The following is a 20,000-nucleotide window of genomic DNA, read 5'->3' as shown; positions in this document are numbered from 1 at the left end:
TTTGTGATAAGCTTTATGACTGGTATTTGTTCTCATTCCTGTTGAATGACAGTCTATCTATAAATACAATAGCTAAAAATCCTAACTACAGAATTAACCTATCATGTATTTAGTGGGATCTTGCAGTTATTATGGCTATTACTATTATCATTTTAAAACAATAAATTGTCCTGATGATTTAAATGATATTGGTTGTTAATATATCAATGTTTGTTTAGTTTTAACCCATTGCCGACGGGCATGGCATGTACGTACATGCCATGCCCACTGTGAGTTTACTTGTTTAATTGTTTTGACACATTGATGGCTACACTTGTACTAAATCACCATTGAGCCAGTTATGAGTACTTTATTTTGCTGTTACAAATGTTTATAACATTATAGTAATTATAGTGTTCATAATAAAAAGAACACCATCGATAGTTATAGGACTAGTAAAAATACGTTTTTTCCCGCCAATTCAAGGAAAGGTGAAATCAGGTAAGGACTCAAGATCTATTAATTGACTCCTTTGTGGCTAAGCACTAGCAGAGCCATATATGTGCAGAAACATTTCACAAAATTATAGAGAATAAGCACAATGGGTTAATATACCAGTAATAGTTATGCCTGTTTTTATTGTTACTGTCAGTATTATTGAGATTATGATTGTTATTCTCCTAATGAATGATATTGAAATTGTAATATTTTGTTGTGTTAATATTCTTGGTATGATCTACTTTAGATGTAGCATTATTAGTGTTCATGTGACGATAGGTAATGTATTACTGTTACTGATATTATTGTCGCTATTCGTACTAATACTATTATCATTTGACTGATATTGGTGGTGTCCTTATCAATTGTATTATTGATAATATATATATACATATAAATACATATATTTACATATACATATTTATATATGTTAATAGAATCAAAACGCAAATGTATAAAAGGTATGTATTTCTGACGAAGACAAAGTCGAAACCGGTCAAATACATCTCTTGTATTGTGAAGATATTCATTCTCATTCATACCTTTTATACATGTATATATATATATTAATAGACTCAAAACGCACATATGAAAGTATGTTCGATTATCTTACCAACGATGAAATGCGTTGTATTTGTGAAGAATATCCTGAAAAATATCACAGAATTGTTAGTCTGTTCAGTCTCATGTAATAGACATTTGGTATCATCACAGTCATGGCTCGTATTTCGCCATTCTTGGTGTAACCTTTTTAAGCGCCAGACACACAACTCCGTACTGTCATATTCCGTTTTTTCCTTCATCTTCTGTTCATTACTTACTTGTATCCTCCGTTTTTACCTGAAATTTTCCCTTCCCAGTCACGCCGCAGTCCCCTGCTTTTCCTTGCCCAATCCCCATAATTACTCAAGGTCGCCTGTGTCCGCCCTTTCCTTTTCTTTGTTCTTTTGTTATTAATACTTTCGTGAAACTCATACTGCATCGTTTGCGTAGAATGCCAAGTGTAATAATTCCAGAACACATATGAGGCAGTGTGAATATTTCAGTGTTTTCGTTGTTGCGTCCTGCCGTGTTACCGTCGTTAAATGCTGCGTTGCCACGTCGCACTTTTTAACTCCACATTCTCTCTGACGCCGTGTAAAAGAAATAACAGTATATGAGTAACAGGTTAATGAGAGGTGAACAAATTTACATACAGCATATAATAAGGGTAATAACAAATAAGAAAGATCAAGGATATTAATTTACATACAGCATATAATAAGGGTAATAACAAATAAGAAAGATCAATTTAAATAATTTTAACAAAACGTGAACTTACTTTGTCTGCCACTGTTAACAGTGCAAATTATCTTCATGCTGGCGGTGAACGGAGGCATACAGACTGAGCAGAACTTGAGTAGATGAACGGCGAGCGCAGAATGAGGCGGCCTCACGCAAACCTCCGGCCTCCTGTACAGCTGAATACAGGCGATTAGCATTTGCCTCAGAATGAAGCTTGCAGCAGAAATCTCTCTGAACGAAATGCAGGTTAAGCAGTCTCCCGGACCTGTGCGTGCGCGTTTCAGTACTTTTGCCGTAGGACCGACAGTAAAGCCGTCAGTGAATGCTTAACAAGATTCTTAGATAGCTTTAATGGCGTGACACTCCTGGCCAACCGGAAAGTCCTTTTCAGAATTTCTTTACATCGATAGGCCCTGTGTTCGCAGATCATGAAGCAGGACGGCCTGCTTCATGATCATGACATGACACGTGATTAAAGACCGACTTAGTGAAGGTGCTAGCCTCACCTTATCTTCTATGTCTCCGCAGTGCTTCAGATGCAAACTTTAGGGACTTGTGGTTCGTTTATGTACAGCAAAGCATTCCTGTAGAAACTTCAGTAATAAACTTAAGAGGAACACTAACCTGTTTCAAGGGACCTGGGAAAGGAGGTGGTACTTTGGGCAATACAGACGTGTGTATGTTGAAAAAGAAAAAGAAAAAAAAGAGTGCTTTCATGTTGCTATACTGATTGCATGCAGTAACTTTTCTCAGATGCAGGCGCGTGTGACCACAGGAAGCACCCAACATAACATAACCATTACTTCTGCCCCCCTAGATGAGGTTATTCAAACGGTTTGGTCCAATTAGTGGCCGTAAATGAACGCCAGGAAGTGGTTGAGGTGAGCTGTTGGAAGAGGGTTTTCCTGCCTCCCACAGTGCAGCCAGAAGCACCTCTTCCAACCGGGACCTGAGAGGGATGCAACTGCACTGGACTCCGAATGCTTCCTTGTTTACACTTCACAAGATCCTGATCCGTTGACTTTCCATGTAGAAACAAAAGTCAAGAATTTCCTCCTTCCAGGGGAGGAGCCTGGCGGAGGTGAGGGATTCTCTTTCCCGATAATCGCACAAAGGTTGTTGGCCTACTGCCTTTTAGTTCAGAAGGAAAGGGGTAAAGGGATAGGGACACGAAAAGTCACAGGCACCGCAACTTATCAGATAAAAAAGTCTTTGGCTAAGCAGCTATAGGACGCCTCACGACGTCTTTGGCACCCTATAAGATGTCTTTAAAATATTTTTTCTGAAGTGCAGTTATATATTTGTGGATGCTAATTCCACATTATTAATGTCTAACCATAATCAAACCGTTTCCTCCATATTTACTGCAATGTCATATTCGAGACACACATGGTACCGCGTGTCTTCACATATGACACAGTATCAAGAAATGCAGAGGGTGCCATGTTTATATATAAAAGATATTAAAGGTTTAGTAATACAGGAGACATTCATGGCAATATACATTTTACTGATGAAATATTCATACGGAACATTACGATATAAATCTTATTTCTAGTTAACATTGACAATAACTTTAAAATGTGGCATCAGTTCAAGTTATAGAAGAAATCACGGAGGACAATCGTAGACCGAATCATGGACGAATACTAAGACAATCTGGAAGTCTATGACCTTTCTGAATATCGGTCAGGGTCCAAATGCAATCATAAAAGTGACAATTGGAATTAAGAACAGCTTTAACCATAGATCATTCGGAGAGTGCACAAACGGTTTTCTTATATATATATATATATATATATATATATATATAATCAGTCAACGAAATCTATTTTAAGTAGAAGAGTCAACAGTTGTGTTACTAGTGCAGGTTATTATATTTATGAGAACAGTAAATCACTATCTGTAAACACTATGAATGAGTAAATTGGATAAATTGAAAACTTCTCTGAGAGCCCCTGTAATGCCGAGATCCTTCTGTTGAGAACAGAAATGACTTGGGGGATGAGGCGAAATAGCGGAAACCGTTTGCCTTGACGACCCGCTTGGCAGATCTTGATTCACTCAGATTGGTGCTCCTCGCCTTTGGCCAGCTTCTCATGCAGCAGGGTCTCATGCGCCATCTACTGTATTTTGTGATATAATCCTAGATTTGCCGAGTGATCATTTTGCACTACAGTTCACATGTATTTTAAATATTGTCTCTTCATAATCGTTAATGATTTAACTTATTTCCGAAACAAGAAATATCCAAAATCCGCATTAGTTATAATGACTTAGTATTAGATATAATTACCAAAGGAAGATTTGCACTAAATAAAGGCTACGGGTATTTTCATAAAATAGAGAGGACACTCTAGAACCGTTTCAGAGAGATTATTCAAATGGACGGCAATTTTTGGATGAACATTGACAAAATTTTCTTAATGGAAGCAATGATGCTGTGATCCTGTAGAAGATATAAGGAGCACATAATTTTCAAAGAAAGTTATATTGAAAGAGCTTTGGTGCACGACCTCAGCTGATATTATTTACGACAGTACTCCCAAACATCATTTGCATCTTTACTCTCTTAAAACTAAAATGAATAGGGACTTCAATTAAGTTTCTTCCTCTCTCAAGGATTGTCACTTCGTTCGTGCTCGTGTTTGTTCTCATAAATAGCAAACCTGTTCTCGACAGATATATTACCACACATGACATACTTCGTCTCCTCGTACAGCTTTCTGATTTGCAAAATCCATTTTGAAAATGAACTTGAACAATTGTAAAGGTGTCCCTCCTAAGGCTATCATGGAAAGGATTTTTTTGTGAAAATTGATAACAGACTACACCTACTACTGCTAGTAACCCGATGTCCGCAAAGCTGCCTTCGATGTCGCCCGCAGAGGAGGCATCGGCTCGCTGATCGTGCAACGAAGGGCAAGTTATTGACTTGGATTAGGGATTAGCAACAAAAGTGCGATTGTCTCTCTTTCCTGTGTAAAAACTGAACTCGACAGCGCTAGCTCTGTGTTGATGTGAATAATGAATCAGTTATACAATATGCTAATATCAAATGTATCGTCGATACCTCATAGGTAGTTACAAATGCCATTTAAAGACTTCACGAAACAAAGCCGAGTTGTTTATGAAATACAGTGGATTGATTACCATTACAGGCAGTTATACAGTAGGCTTCCGAATACAAATATCTAGTTTTTTTATATAAATGTATATTTATTTCAAAGAATATTTTATGTAGTGTAATAGGTAGTATAGAAGGTAAATATTTATTCAAAGGATGAATTCCCATTATAAAATAAAGACGTGAGAATTATCTGAGGAATGTGTCCGTTTGCAATGCAGTCCTGGAGAGGCTGCTTCTCCATTGAACTACAACGGACTTCCCGTAAAACTAACATATACTTCATACCACTGGTGTCTTTAGAATAGGGGTAAACATTAATGTAAGCAGGTACAAACAATGGAGTAAATCTTCGTAACTGAAGCTTATTCTGATAGCCCAGCTTCACTTTCCTACATGTTGCTCATTTATTTTCTCAAGAGTGGGAAGTACAGGTGTGTAACCATAAACTACGAGTAAGAATAGAAAAGGAAAATAGATAATGAAAAATACTTTTGTCGTATTGTTTTAATTTTTGGCTTCGAAAATTCAAGTAGTTGGAAAGTTGCCTTGGATTGAAAGATTTATAGGAAAGGCGTTTGCTTACATTCCATGGCCAGAAGAGTCACTGGCCGAGTTTTATTGCCGCCGACATGCATGCTATCGTCCTTGCTACGGATGATACAGTGAAGGTGGCGCGATTGTGATTCACAATTTTTTTTTCAGAAACGGAAAAACAAACCCTAGACTTAATCATTGAATTAAAGGAAAGCATGATACTAATGACCCTTTTTAGAGAATGTATGTAAGCAAGACATTATTGTTATACTGATCTTGTTTTGTAACTAAATTTGTTGTCTCCAGTGCCATTAATGAATACAATAAAAGAATCAGTGCCATTGCAGAGACACTTAGAACATAGCATTGAAACTCTATAGAACATTTAAGATAATAAAACTTCCCATCAGCATAAAATAACAGACGTACTAGGAAATGCGATGAAGTTGCCGCTCGAATTAGAACCGAAAGCAGGGATCTAGGGCCAATTACGGCACGTGGCGGAGAAGAGAACCTTGATTATTGAAACTGCAAGTTGTGTGGTAAACCTGAGCAAGGTACACTTCCTCATTACATGGCCTCCATGCAATTAATGCGGTGAGTTACTTCTGCACTGGCACCAAGACAAGAGAAAGTAAATGTGGTAATAACCAGTGTACTTAACTATCACGTACTGTAAAATTGCTCTCTGTAAGTAGTATCTGTGGCAGGCTACCTGGTAAATACTTGATACTGCAGCGGATATTTTTCTACAGTCATAGATAACTGGGATCTTTATTGTGAGTCTTTCGGTCTTTCTTTTGTTATTTGATATTTTGACCTTTAATATAATTATTGTTGCTATTACAAACATTAATGTTATTGTTATCATTATTCATATTATTTGTATAAACACTGTCCTCCATTTTATCCTTTTTATTGTCCACTGACATTATTGTAGATTCTCTTAGAATCGTTAGGTGTAATTTTATTACTATGATTATGTAGGTTAATGTATGTATGTTTTTGAAATGCTACTGCGACTGCCACTACTACTACAAAAACATTAAGGAAAACGATGCTGCTGCTGCGCTACGGTGATGACAGTGGTAATGATTATACTCGTTGATATTGCAATATATTACGAATATTGTTGGTATTAACCACTAATAGTAATGATAATTGGATTATAAATGCCATTATTGATTTAGTCACTGATATTAGTAATACTTTTATTATAATGATTAATTAGAGACAAGTCAACCACAGTATCCAAAACCACTACCAAAAAGTTGACCGCACAATACACCAGAAGAGGAGCCCGCCAGAAGGGGGCACCAGGCACACGGCCCGAGCCAGCCCAGCCGTCGCTTCGTCACGGCAGCACTCTTTCGCCGGCGTATACCTGCGGACACAATCTTTGTCGTACATTGATTTAATAATTATCACCGAGTGCAGGGACGGATTGATTGTGCAGAGCTATAACTAGTCGTACATCTACTTTACAGTAATGTGCACAAGACTACATGTCAGAATTTGTAACACTAATACCAAAAATGTTATGATATGAAGATGGTGAACGTATGAAATGTATAACGAATATGCCTCCGTTTGGTCTGCTGGCGGTTGTGATGAAAAGTGGATAATGACGTAAATATCTGGGACGTCTGACGTCATCGCATTCTCGCGCGCCCGTTTTGCCTCGTCTGCACTTCCGATGAACAGGCGAATAATACACGCGGAGAGTTGGAAGCTTGTACCATAGATTTCATTTACAGTTAAATTTTCTTTTTACTTGCCAAAATATTAAAATCAACTTTTCTTTGTGCTTTCTCTCAGGAAAAGCAATATGTATTCGTACCTTGGCTTGGTAAATTAACAATAATATCATGTCATAGCAGGTGAAATATTCCTTCACTGACCTCTCGAAGGTAAAATTTTGTTCTCATCACATCTGCCATGTGGTATGTGTTCGGCAGTGTCTGTTCATGTCACTTTGCTAGACAGAACAGTAGACTGTCAAAGCCAGGACCCTCGGCCTTCAGAGGAGTAATTAAATTGTTACAGTTGGGTGAATGCTAGTTATAGTAGCAAACCAAATATCACAGTTAGTTTTCATTTTGATTTAAACCATATTAACACCTGTGCAAGTTTAAATGTTTGTGCTACATATATCGTTAACAGCAGGTCTTCACATGACTTCATGTGAGGAATTGCTAGTAAATATGCTTATATGAAGTATGGTTTTAGTTCCACAAAGAAATTTACCTAGTCCACACAGTTAGCATTCTTTTAAGATTTTGAAAGTACACCTTGCATTGCTGTAAGTTTCGCCAGATAGTTTTGCGTCTGGCTCAATGAAATTTAGCATCATCATTCAGTTGTAAATCTTCCCATAACCCACGAAGGCTTCTCTGTTTATCTCAAAGTTGTTTTATTCAGAAATTCCTTCCACTCTCTCCCAAGCGATTTCGTTTAGAAGATATTGAAGATATCTTATATGAGGCCTACCAACCCTTTAAATTTTTGTGGTCTCGATGGTACAGTTAACTAGTAAATGGAATGGAAAGATTGTCGAAAGTTACCTTTACTCGATGTTCTTTTGTATAAGATCAATTGGCCTCTTAAGCTTGTCACTTTACTGTAAGCCAACTCACATGGTCAATTACCTGTTTATTTCCCTATTACTCATTTTTAAAGACGTGGTCTCATCAGTGTTTGTTGAAAGTTTACAGGATTTGTGACGCTGAATTTATCGACCAGAATCTCGGTATCATTTCTGAATTATTTACTAAGACTGGGTATCTCGTTTTTCTTAAACCAGCCAAGTTCATCCACGAAAAGATTCTTTCACACACTCAGAAAGCGCACAATATTTACAAAAAATAATTTGTTAAGTATCTCCTGTAAGCCTATAGCGAACGCCATGTATTGTTTAATGGCAACAATTTTCAATCACTCATCCAAACACGGACAAAACTCGTGAAGCTATGCAGCTAACGGTGTCCCGTTACTTACCAGGTCTCTACGATGAACAGCGCAATGTGTGTCAGTAAGCATGATAGGTAGACGAGTCACCAGAAACATAAGTAAGCAAAAAAGTAGTGCTGGATGCGCTAGGAATCTCTCATTCCGCCATCTCACTGTCAAAACTTTGTTTGGGAATCAGTTCCGAAATTTTAGAATCGATTAGACTTGTCTTATTGTACTTTTTCTTTTCAAGCGTCAGATGTAACGTGTCCTTTTAGCCATTTTTGTAACGCGAAATTAAATATGAATGTTGTACATATTTAAACATAAAACGTAATACAGTTCCTGCTTAAGTTGCCATCGCAAGTACTGTATGTTGCCAGTTTATTGAATTATACGTTTTTTTTTCTTTAAAATTGCATATAATGTTAAAAATAGAAAATCATGGTATCGTTATTTTTATCTCTATATGTTCATATGTTTTTTTTAGTTATTTAGCCAATAATATAGTGGTGGTTTGGTTTGCGAAGTTCTAGCTTCGCCCGGGCCTTCTAGATATGGCCCGGCCTTCCAATAATATAGATCAAATATTCTTTGTTCATTGAGCTGATTTCTAATTGGCAGTAACATTGTGCCCTAACGACAGAGAGTTGGTAATTCGCAAAATAGGCGAAAATGTAGAAATAATTTTTAAAAAACGAGTTTTATGGAACCACAATAGTATCGCGACAAATGAGCGATATTTGTGCAATATATCCGAGTGACTGGCGACCGCCAAAGGCAACTAACCTCCACTACATACGCACTGGCAAAATGGGCATTGCCGATCTCCTTAGCGATTGTATGCTAAACAAGGAAGCAATACTCGTTATATTTTAAATATATGCGAAGGATATTTAGCGCGGAGGCCACGGTGTCGCTTGATTCACTTATTTTGTCTCTGAAAGCGCTACCAAAACTTATCACATTATACTGTTACTAAATCGGTATAGTTTCATTTTCCCACAGGCATGTAGTGCAAGGTAAGATTTGCCTACTGTGGTTAAAATGGCCGAATAAGACACTCCATCTATCCATCTATCACTGGTACTTGAAATAATCTGCGTTGGCAAAAATTAACGTCAGAAATTAATCAACTGGATTGCGACAAATGCAGCACGGAGAGCAAGGCTATTGAGATCGGATGTGGGTCCGGGAGCGAAGTCCCCGGCTTGGAAGGTCTTGGTTCATATGGCGATGCTCGTGGGCTTCCCAGGAATGGCTGGAGTAAGAGGAACTTAATATCACTTCGTAAACATTACCAATACTTTAATTCATATAATGTGTGATAGAAAATAACAGGACATTCACGGATCTTGCAGTGCGGATAATTGAAAAAAATAAGAATAATAATTGCAGGATTGGATGACTGTGTGAAACAAAAAACAACTTCTTTTTCGTATATATATTGATTAAGCAATAATGAATGATGTTTAGGGACATGGGCAGTTCATACAACTAATCTAAAGTATTGGATTGTTATCTTCCTAAATGAGTGTGTTTGAGAGCCACCTATGTTCTGGCAAATAAAGGCCTGTAACATTTAATTACTGCTAAAGACCGTCTTTCTCAGCTGTATTTATATGGAATTATTGAAGCCAAATTTTGTTGGAATATTCCTATCAACATTGCATATGGGTTCTTGAACGGTGCCCAACGGGGACCATGAAATGATTACCAAAAAATAACGTAAAGCCTGTGAATTCAACCTACCTGCAGATATTAGGTAGTTGTCAACCTTCAGAAAAAGCTATCAAGAGGGTCAGCCAAAGAAACTACTGAATTGAAACTGGTCGAGAGAACTGCATATATGCCTACCGCTTTTGACAATCAAAAGAATAACGGGAGTAACATCTCACATTGCATATGGTAACGATGAAGATGAATTTCAGGTCATGTTTATCTACTGAAGTTACGGTTTATTGTTGAACAAAAGGCACTTCCTTCTTTCAAAAACAGTGTTATTGTTGACTGAATATGTTCGAGTGCCTGGATTCCAACTGTAACTTTCACAAAGTGTATTAAGTATCGCGACTGTCAGTCATTTCCAGTAAATAATTTCTAAGGACATGCAATATTCATTTTGTTCATCAAATACATAAATGACATCAGGGTATTTTGAGTGTGACATCTTTATTTCTTTGTAAAAACATCACTCATTCGGACAATGTTAAAGCTATAATCCTATTGGTCAATGAAGTTGTTGTAACATTGTTATCACCACCATCATCACCACCACCACCTCCATCATCATCATTGTTAGCTTCAGCATCATCATCAGTATTGTTATTGTTAGTAAAATCACTCTAAATTATTATAAATATTATAAATAGTTAATGATGATAAATGTAATGAAAAAAAATATCATCACCATTATTATTATTTTTGTTGTGGTTATTATTATTACTATTATTATTACTATTATTATTATTATTATCAATATCAATATCAATATTGATGATTACTATTATTATCGTTGTTATTATTTTTCATTATTATAATTAGTATTAGCATAACTATTTTTATTTTTATTATTTTATTACTGTTATCATAATATTAGTAGTAGTAGTAGCAATGTTATTGTTATTATTGATATTTCCATTCATGTTAATGCGCACCAAAATTGTTATTACTATTTGAGTACCTTTATTAATGCAAATATTGTTTTTGTTATCATTATTATTTTATTATTTATTATAATTAATATTGTTATTGTTGCTTTTGCTGTTGTTTATGATGGTGATGATAATGATGAGGATTATTTGTTATTATTATGTGTTATAGATTATTATTATTATTATTATTGTTATTATTATTATTATTATTATTTATTAGCTTTATTACTATTATTGTTATTATTATTGCTACTATTACTATTAAAGTTATTGTTGTTATTGTTAATATTATTACTATCATTATTGTTATCATTATTTTTTATTTTTTTATTATTATTATATATATTTTCTATTATAATCAAAAAGGATAATATTACTGATATAATAATTAAATTATTTAAAATGATAAAAATTATTAATTGATAATAACAATAATGATAATAATAATGATAATAACAACAAAATCTGTATTAGAAATGACAATAATTGTCATGTAGATGATGAAATGATGATAATGATAACGATAATGATAATAATAATATGATAATTATAATTATTATCATGTATGATTTTGACAATAATTGTTATTATTATTATTATCGTTATTATTATTAAAAGTAATAATGGTATTATTATTATTATTATTATTATGGTTATTATCATTATTAGTAGTAGTATTGTTATTTTTATTGTTTTATTTTTGTTATTATTATCATCATTATCATTGATGATAGTGATAATAATAACAATAATGATAATAATGATAGTGATGAAAATGATAGCAATAATAGTAATGAAGATGATAATAATAAGTAATTATAATAATAGTAATAAGGATAATAATATTGATTATGATAATGATTATAATTACAACACTAATAATAATAGTAATAATGATAATAATAATGATAATAAAAATATTAATGATAATGATGAGGAGGATGGATAGTAATGATGATACTGATGATAAAGATGATGATGATAATAATAATAATAACAATAATAATAATGATAATAATAATAATAATAATAATAATAATAACAATAATGATAATGATATTTATTAATAATAATAATAATAATATTAATAATAATAATAACAATAATAATAATAATATTATTAATAATAATAATAATAATGATAATAATATAAATAGTAATGATAATGATTATACTAATGACCATATTGCTAATAATGGTAATAATAACCATAAGAACAGCAATGATAATCATAATAGAGATAGTAATAACAGTAACAATAACAGTGTCACTATTATTATCATTATTATTATCATTATTATTATTAATATTTATTATTATTACATTGATAATGATAATATTAGTAAAATTGTAATGCTAATAATAGTTGTGATGATAATTATAGTAGCAGTAGTAGCACTAGTAGAAATGATACTGATATTGATAATAATAATACTAATAGTATTAGTAGTAGTGTTATTGTTATTAACATTTCCACTGATGTTGTTAGTGCTTACTATTATTGTTATTACTGTTGTTTTTTTAAATCTTTATTAATGTAATAATTGTTATTGCTATTATTTTTTAAAATCATAATAATGATTATTGTTGTTGTTTTTGTTTTATGATGGTGATGGTAATGGTGATAATTATGATTAGTATTAGTATCACTTATTTCTGTTATTATTATCATTATTATTATTGTTTTATTATCATTACTATTATTGTTTTATTATCATTATTATATTATCACTATTACTATTATATTAATTATTGTTATTTTTGTTTTTATCATTATTATTGTATTATTTTTTTTTTCTTATCATCATATTTTTTTATCATCGTAATTACAATAATAATAAAAGTGATAATTACATTGATCATGATGATAATAATTATAATGATAAAAATAATAATGAGAATAATAACGATAATAATAATGATGATAATGATAATAACGATAATAATAAATATACCTATGAATTAATGGTAACAATGAGAATTATTATAATGATGATAGTAACAACAAAAAATATTATAGGAATGATAGTGATGACGATAATAATAATAATGATAATAATGATAATGATAATAATAATAATTATAATAATAATAATAATAATAATAATAATAACAATAGTAATGATAATAATAATAATAATAATAATAATGATAATAATAATTATCATTATTATTGTTATTACTATTATTATTATTATTATTATTATTATTATTGTAGTAAAAAAAATATTATCATTGATAGAGATCAAAACGCCTGTCGTTTGCGAAGAAACTGTTTTGCTTTGCTAGGGAAGGACTTCTGTGCCTCTGACCGTGACTTATTTGCGTTCTCCTTCTGGCCAAGCTGTGCACTCCGGGGCCTCATCTGGCGAAGAGGGATCTGTCGTCGAACGGACCAGCCACATGTGTTACAATACTCCATGCTAAGTCACTTGAAGGCACAACAGGAAATTAAAGGTCACGTTTACCATATTCATAAATTTAGTGTCCATAGTCAGCTGACAGACGGTTTCTTGTATTTGTAGGTCAGGTGAGGTCACGAGGCCATGTGGCTTCCGGTGAGACCTTGACCTGGCGAAATACTATCCTTTGTGTTGTTGGTTTCCTCCGACTATTTTCCGAAATTCTTGTAGAAGAGCTTTTTATTATTTTCTTTTAGCAGCCCTAAATTTCGAAAACTTCAAATTGCTACTGCTCTATTATAAATTGTAGAGACGAAGATACTGAACGTAATTGATAGGTTTTCTTGACAAGTATTTGATTTGCTCCTTTGGAAACGCATACCAACCCATCGACTCCTTAGCAAAAACTGCGTGTGTGTATTTACTTGATTACTCCCGATAATCGTAAAATGTATACTAATAATCTGAACTACACACCTGAAAACACTGTCCCGCGCACTTTGACGCATATTCAATTATATTGATTGACATAAACATAGATTCATAAAACTTAGTAGTGGATAAACGAGACGGACAGTATTTTAAATTACTCTAAATCTACACATTATATTGGTTTTAAAATATTAGCGGTATTGATATATGAAAATTGCTGAGTTTCATGTTATTTTATTTGGTTACCCCTGAAAGTGCATGAGAAAGAAAATTGGCGTGTTACGAAAAATTAAAGAAGATGAATTTTAAAGGTAAACTTATATATTTTAAAATTATAGACTGGTCTCTCATATCTTAGGTAATATTCATACTTAATCATACATTTTGTAACAAAATTCACGAAATTGTTTTCTTATCCTATGCACGGTTACAGATATTATCCCAGATTTTTTTACTGATACAGTTTTGCCCAAAGTTTGTTTTCAAGCATATGTTTAATATCATATGGCTATTTAATTTACAATCGCTACACATTTTCGCAATAAACATATCTGAAACATCATAAATTAGGAAATTTGCGTTACTGCAAACACCTATTATATTCTATTCTACATAATTTGATCTCAAACTCTGCAAACGCTCGTCAAAACAGAGGTCAGAATAGTTGCCATAGTTGCCGAGAGATGGCATGTATGGCAGGCCGTCAGTGAGAGGTTGGAACCTGGAGGCGGAAGTGTGCGCGCTGTGCTTACCGTTTAAATCTCCATCACAAATGGTTTCATTTACGCACTGCTGAGGGAATTGAGACTGAGAAAGCATTGTGATCGCATTAGTGAGTCAGAGATAAAGGGTGTTTTCGAAAACCAAGAGCGAGTGCATCGTTTCCCAGGATTTAAGCGAAAGTAAAGTTCTCGTCCCACTTCTGCTCGTAGACTCAGCTGACTGCCTTACACAGGTAAGATGTGTTCACTTGTGCGTGACTCATAATATCTAGGTAATAATGATCCATATGTTACTGAGTAAACTGCAGCACACATAAGTATATCAAGAGACTTGAATTCCACGTAAGGCGGGGTTTACAGAGAACAGAGTAGGCCACACAAACACCAAGGTCTGTAGAACATGGGTCGTACCTGAAACCTTGAGCCTGGAATTATCTGAGCACCGATATTAGTCTTGAACATTTAGGTAACACCGCCCCATACTTCATACCGCAACCTTATAACATTTATCGAAATTCAGTGAAATGTTGGGATGTTACTATTTAGAACCAGTAGGTAAATTTAAGAAACGAAATTTTACCAACACATTCCTTAGCTCGAACCAAGAGAATATCTCATTTACGCTTTCTTTGGTGCGAGTTACGGGCTAGTTCCGAGTAAAGGCGTGGAATGCTACAGACATGACGCGGTTATTCAGTTTGGTGAAAAGCGACCAATATTTTCGGTGCATGAACGAATACAGTTCAGTATGCTCTATGTGTTTCTAATGCGAAAGACGATAGCTTTATTAGAAGTAACATTTGTAGAACAAGCCAATAAACGAATCTCATAAAAGTGCACGAACACTCGCTCATAAACCGTGTGTATTTATATTTATGTGGGTCGTATATATGATTGTGTGTATAACTATGTATAATTTATATACATATGTATCTATGTGTATATATATACCTATATGTATATATATATATATACATATATGAACATAGGTAAATGTATGCATATATATAAACATATGTAAATGTATGTATATGTATGTATATGTATATACATACATGCATAACATACATATATATACATATGTACATAAAAAATATACATACACAACATATATGCATATATACATACATAACATATATATACATACGTATATATGTATATGTATATATGTATATGTATGTATATGTATATGTAAATATGATTATGTATAATATGCATATATGTATGTATATGTATATAAAAGTCTATGTAAATATGTGTATGTATATATATGCATATTTATGTGTATGTATATGTATAAATATGTGTACATATGTATATATTTGTGTGTATATATGTATATATGTATTTATACATATGTTTGTACACTTATATACATATAAACACATATATACATATATATATATATCCACACACATTTATATGTATATATGTGTGAATATACATATATTCTATATTATATGTATTACATACATATTTAATACATATATGTATGTAAACACACACACATGTATGTATATATATGCATATATATTTCTGTATATATAGGTATGTTTATATATGTATGTATATATATATATGCATACATTATATACACATACATACATATATATATGTATGTTTGTATGTATATAAATATGTATGTGTATATGTGAATATATGTATATATGTATATGTAGCTATATGTAGATATGTATATATGTACACATATGTATGTTAATGTATATATTTAATATATATTTAATATATATTTAATATATGTATTTTATATGTATTTGTATATGTATATGTGAAATGTGTCTGTAGGATGTAGATATGATTATATGATTATGATTATGTGTATAATGTTTGTAGTATATTGTTTATATATTGACTTTGTTGACTTCCCTCTGACTTCCTTCGCAAAACCATCGGCGTCCCATTTGGTCGGTTGTTGCAATTGTTTCAGTTCTGTAGCTGAAAGGTGCTAGAGCAGTCGAGGTTTTACTGCTCGCATTGCATGAATATGAAAATGGTCGGCTACGTATACCCGGTGAAGCTGCTGGGGTTCAATGTTGCACATGTAGCGCATGGTAGCTTACAAGCGAAACAAGTATTTTGGTTGCAATAGATATATAGTATTTTTACGCTCCTCTTGGTGACGATCCATGTGCTTATTTGTCTTCGCTCCAGTTCCTAATAATATGGCCAGAAACAAGCAGAACGACCGGTCAGATTACACGCTTTCCGATCGAGCCGCCGTCTGCATCCTGCGCTATTTCTATAACACAAACTTTATTGACGTGATAACCCTTTTAAAGTTCCAGCGTGGGTACAAGGTAAACACACATTCCAGTCTCCGTTTTTGGATTCCAGTGATTATTTTTTTTTTTTTGTAACGCCTGTCAAGATTTCGCCAGACAGCGGGGCGGGGAATGACGAGAAGCTTATAGGAGGGGCGGTGGAGGGCGGGAGGGCGGGAGGGGCGGAGGGGGAGAGGGAGAGGCTCGGGTTAGGCTGATGATCCTTGTCGTATTTTGTTACACTTCCGACCGGGGCCCCTAGCCCCTCGCACACTCCTTTCTCCCTCCATTTATCGTTCATTGTTCGTTCCCATTCTTCTCCCAGATGCAAATGCTACGTAATGCATGGGATTTGCTTCTGCCACGATGGTACTTCGGCAAATTGACCTCATCAGTCAGTTAAGCGACGGTATGACCTTGCTTGTCAATAGGTTCGGCGATCATAAAGTATTGTCTTCAATATAGGCCTACATAAGCTATTTGTTTTAATAGATGTTTTCAGGTGTTCGCAATATTAATGGTTAAATACCAGCGATGTCTTGTTTTAAGTAGGAGAACACTCCTAGGTCTGATTTTTTTTTCTCGGTGATTTTTGCATCTCTCAGACTTAACTACAAGCGATCTGCCTGCGTAAATATGTCCCCAAAACATGTGGATGCGCAATGCATGCAGTACATTGAAGAGCATTAATCTGCGCCTTCTGAACTTTACATCAGATGCATCGGAGTTCCGTTTGTACGAGATTCTTATTTGGACGAAGATATTAGTTGAAGTAATGTTTGTTGTTTTTGTTACTGCAGGAGCGATGGTTTTCTCAATCTAGCTTGGATTGTTGATTTAATCTAAATTTTGTATATTTTAAAATTGTGATAATTTGCCTATCTATTAACGCTTCCAAATGCCCAAGTCCGGAACGTACGATTCATGTGGGTATGTTGTGGGCAACAGCAGTTGACCTGTCTCAGTTTATCCTTGTCTGCGGACGGTAATGAATGACATCCGGTCAGCCTTCTTAATTAAGCAGAGGTCAGGTCAGCCGTTACCTATGACTTTCCATGCCGGCGTATACATATAGTTGTTTCAGGCTATCTGCTAATTAGATTAAGTACTTTTGTCGCCGTGAATATTTTTGTACCATCTTGTACCTTTGGCTAACGCGTACCGTTATAATTGTATCATGTGATTTTGCATCTGCCTCCTCTAATTGAATGCGCATGAGTCAGGCTCATGGCTTTGTTGTGATATCGGCGGGCGTTCAGTTCGAGGCCCGAGAGCTCCGAATGCACCCCCCCCCCCTCCCCGGAGTGCCGTGAAGTATGTGCCCCGCTGCGAGGACTCGGGAGCCAGTCCTCCGGTCAAACACGCTGAGGTAGGCTCAGAACCGGTCTGGTCCGTTATGCGCATAAGGCAACTGTCATTGCGGCCAAGGTCACCCGACCGAGGCGGGGACCCACAGGGATAATTGACGTCAGGTGTTCTCCGAGGAACGCTCCTTCACACCTGTGCCCACGATGTCACGGGAGTTCGGTGTGACGTCACCCGCAGTGCGAATCAATGAGGGCCGCACTCGCACCCTCCGAATTCTGTAGGGTGTTCCTGCAGGCGGCTGGAGGGCACCGCAAGTTCCCCGAGGTACTTCCTTCACACTCTAGAGAAGGGAGCGGTCACACCTGCCCCTTTTCATGCAGAGGATTGCTTAACATGGCTTGTTGGAGTGTGTATAACATTATTTCAGCTCGAGTCACCTTTATTATAAGTGATGAACTATATCATTTGATGCAATATATTTATGGCTAATTGTACACTTATATTTTAATGATGAAATTTGAGTAAATTGACAACGATGGTAGCCATTTACCTAATATAATGTTAGATATCAATAAAATGAAACATTAAAACAACATAATAGCGTAAGAAACCAATTAATGTTGCGACCTCTTGATTGTAATTGTTGTGTATACAAACATTCATACAAAAAATGGATGATACATTTATGCATACACGCGCTCGCGGCCGCGTTATGTATATTTTTATGTGTTTTGTATATATGTATGCGTTTAAACTATTGGTTCCCAGCCCCGTAAAGATAGTAATAGAACCCGGTCAGAATTTCGCGAGGCCTCAGGATGAATGGCATGATCACTGACGATTGTAATGGCAGGGGGAGGCTATCTCACTGGTCCGCCACTAATGTAATGATGTGATGAGTTTGTGTTCGTCTGTGATGGTACTGCTTGTTTGTTCTTCGAAGTTGAGTTAGAGTTGTCACAGGCAGAGACTTCCAGGCAGGAGCGTTGTGCCACACCCGCGTGGGCGGCCGGTCTGTGTTGAGCTGGAGGTGTTGACCGAGCCGAAGCTGATGGCAGAGTGACTTCGGCTCTGAGTTATTTTGAGATGATCACTGGTGGCTTTTGTACGATACAGTTAGAAAAATGTCACTAAACATAAGAAAATGGAAAACATTAGCATTTAGTTGGAGTGTCAGTGCAGACTGTTTTTATGGCAGTGTTAGGTTCCTGTGGTCACATGCTTGGACGGGGACACTAGATACGGCAATATATTTAAATCGTGAACATTTGAAAACTACAGCATCGCCAATGATATTGATTATAAACATAATGATTCAGAATATGAATTTTCTAACAAACATTTTGATATAAGATATAAGATTACGTGTAGTTATAAAGTGATCGGCGGTAAGGGTTGGAATCGCTTGCTCTGGGGGCATTTTGTCATTGTTCCGTGGGAAGTTGAGGGTGAATAGAGGAGAGAATCATTAAAACGATAAGGCTGCCAAATGTTAGTTTTTGTTGTGCTTGACTGCAGTATCAAAGGGGGGAGGGATCCTTGATGGTGAAAAGGTTAGGTTATTGCGTATTTTTAAAAAGTCTTTACTTAGATTTTTTGAATTTTCCCTCTTTGGCTATTTGCAGGCATTTGTCCGCCAGGTGTTGCTCATTATGCTTCAGTAGCTACAGGATTACCTGTCTTACGTGCCATCATGGGAGTCAGCATAAGGTCACTGTGGGAGATCTCAGATCGCTGGCATAGAACAAAGCTCAAGTTTTCCCCAGATCTCGAGGGAAGAGCTTCCGGGGGAGCGATGCCAGGCACCAACATTCGTCATCCCGAGA

At 35.0% G+C, this 20,000-nt stretch overlaps 1 protein-coding gene across 7 annotated transcripts in view; it reads left to right on the top strand.

The window, feature by feature from the left end:
- The window catches only part of LOC125035759 (rab11 family-interacting protein 4-like), a 138,154-nt gene that overhangs the window by 36,573 nt on the left and 81,581 nt on the right, over positions 1-20,000 (top strand). The window contains exon 1 of one of the 7 annotated variants that reach the window (XM_047627957.1): positions 14,581-14,817. The exons of the other annotated variants lie outside the window; for them this stretch is intronic. The gene's annotated coding sequence lies outside the window, so the exon portion shown is untranslated. Of the gene's footprint in view, positions 1-14,580; positions 14,818-20,000 lie in introns of those variants that run through there. 7 annotated transcript variants of the gene reach the window in all.

The sequence above is a fragment of the Penaeus chinensis genome, chromosome 20 (genome assembly GCF_019202785.1).
Source record: "Penaeus chinensis breed Huanghai No. 1 chromosome 20, ASM1920278v2, whole genome shotgun sequence".
NCBI classification, from domain to species: Eukaryota; Metazoa; Arthropoda; class Malacostraca; order Decapoda; family Penaeidae; genus Penaeus; species Penaeus chinensis.
This window is presented reverse-complemented; position numbering and strand designations above follow the sequence as displayed.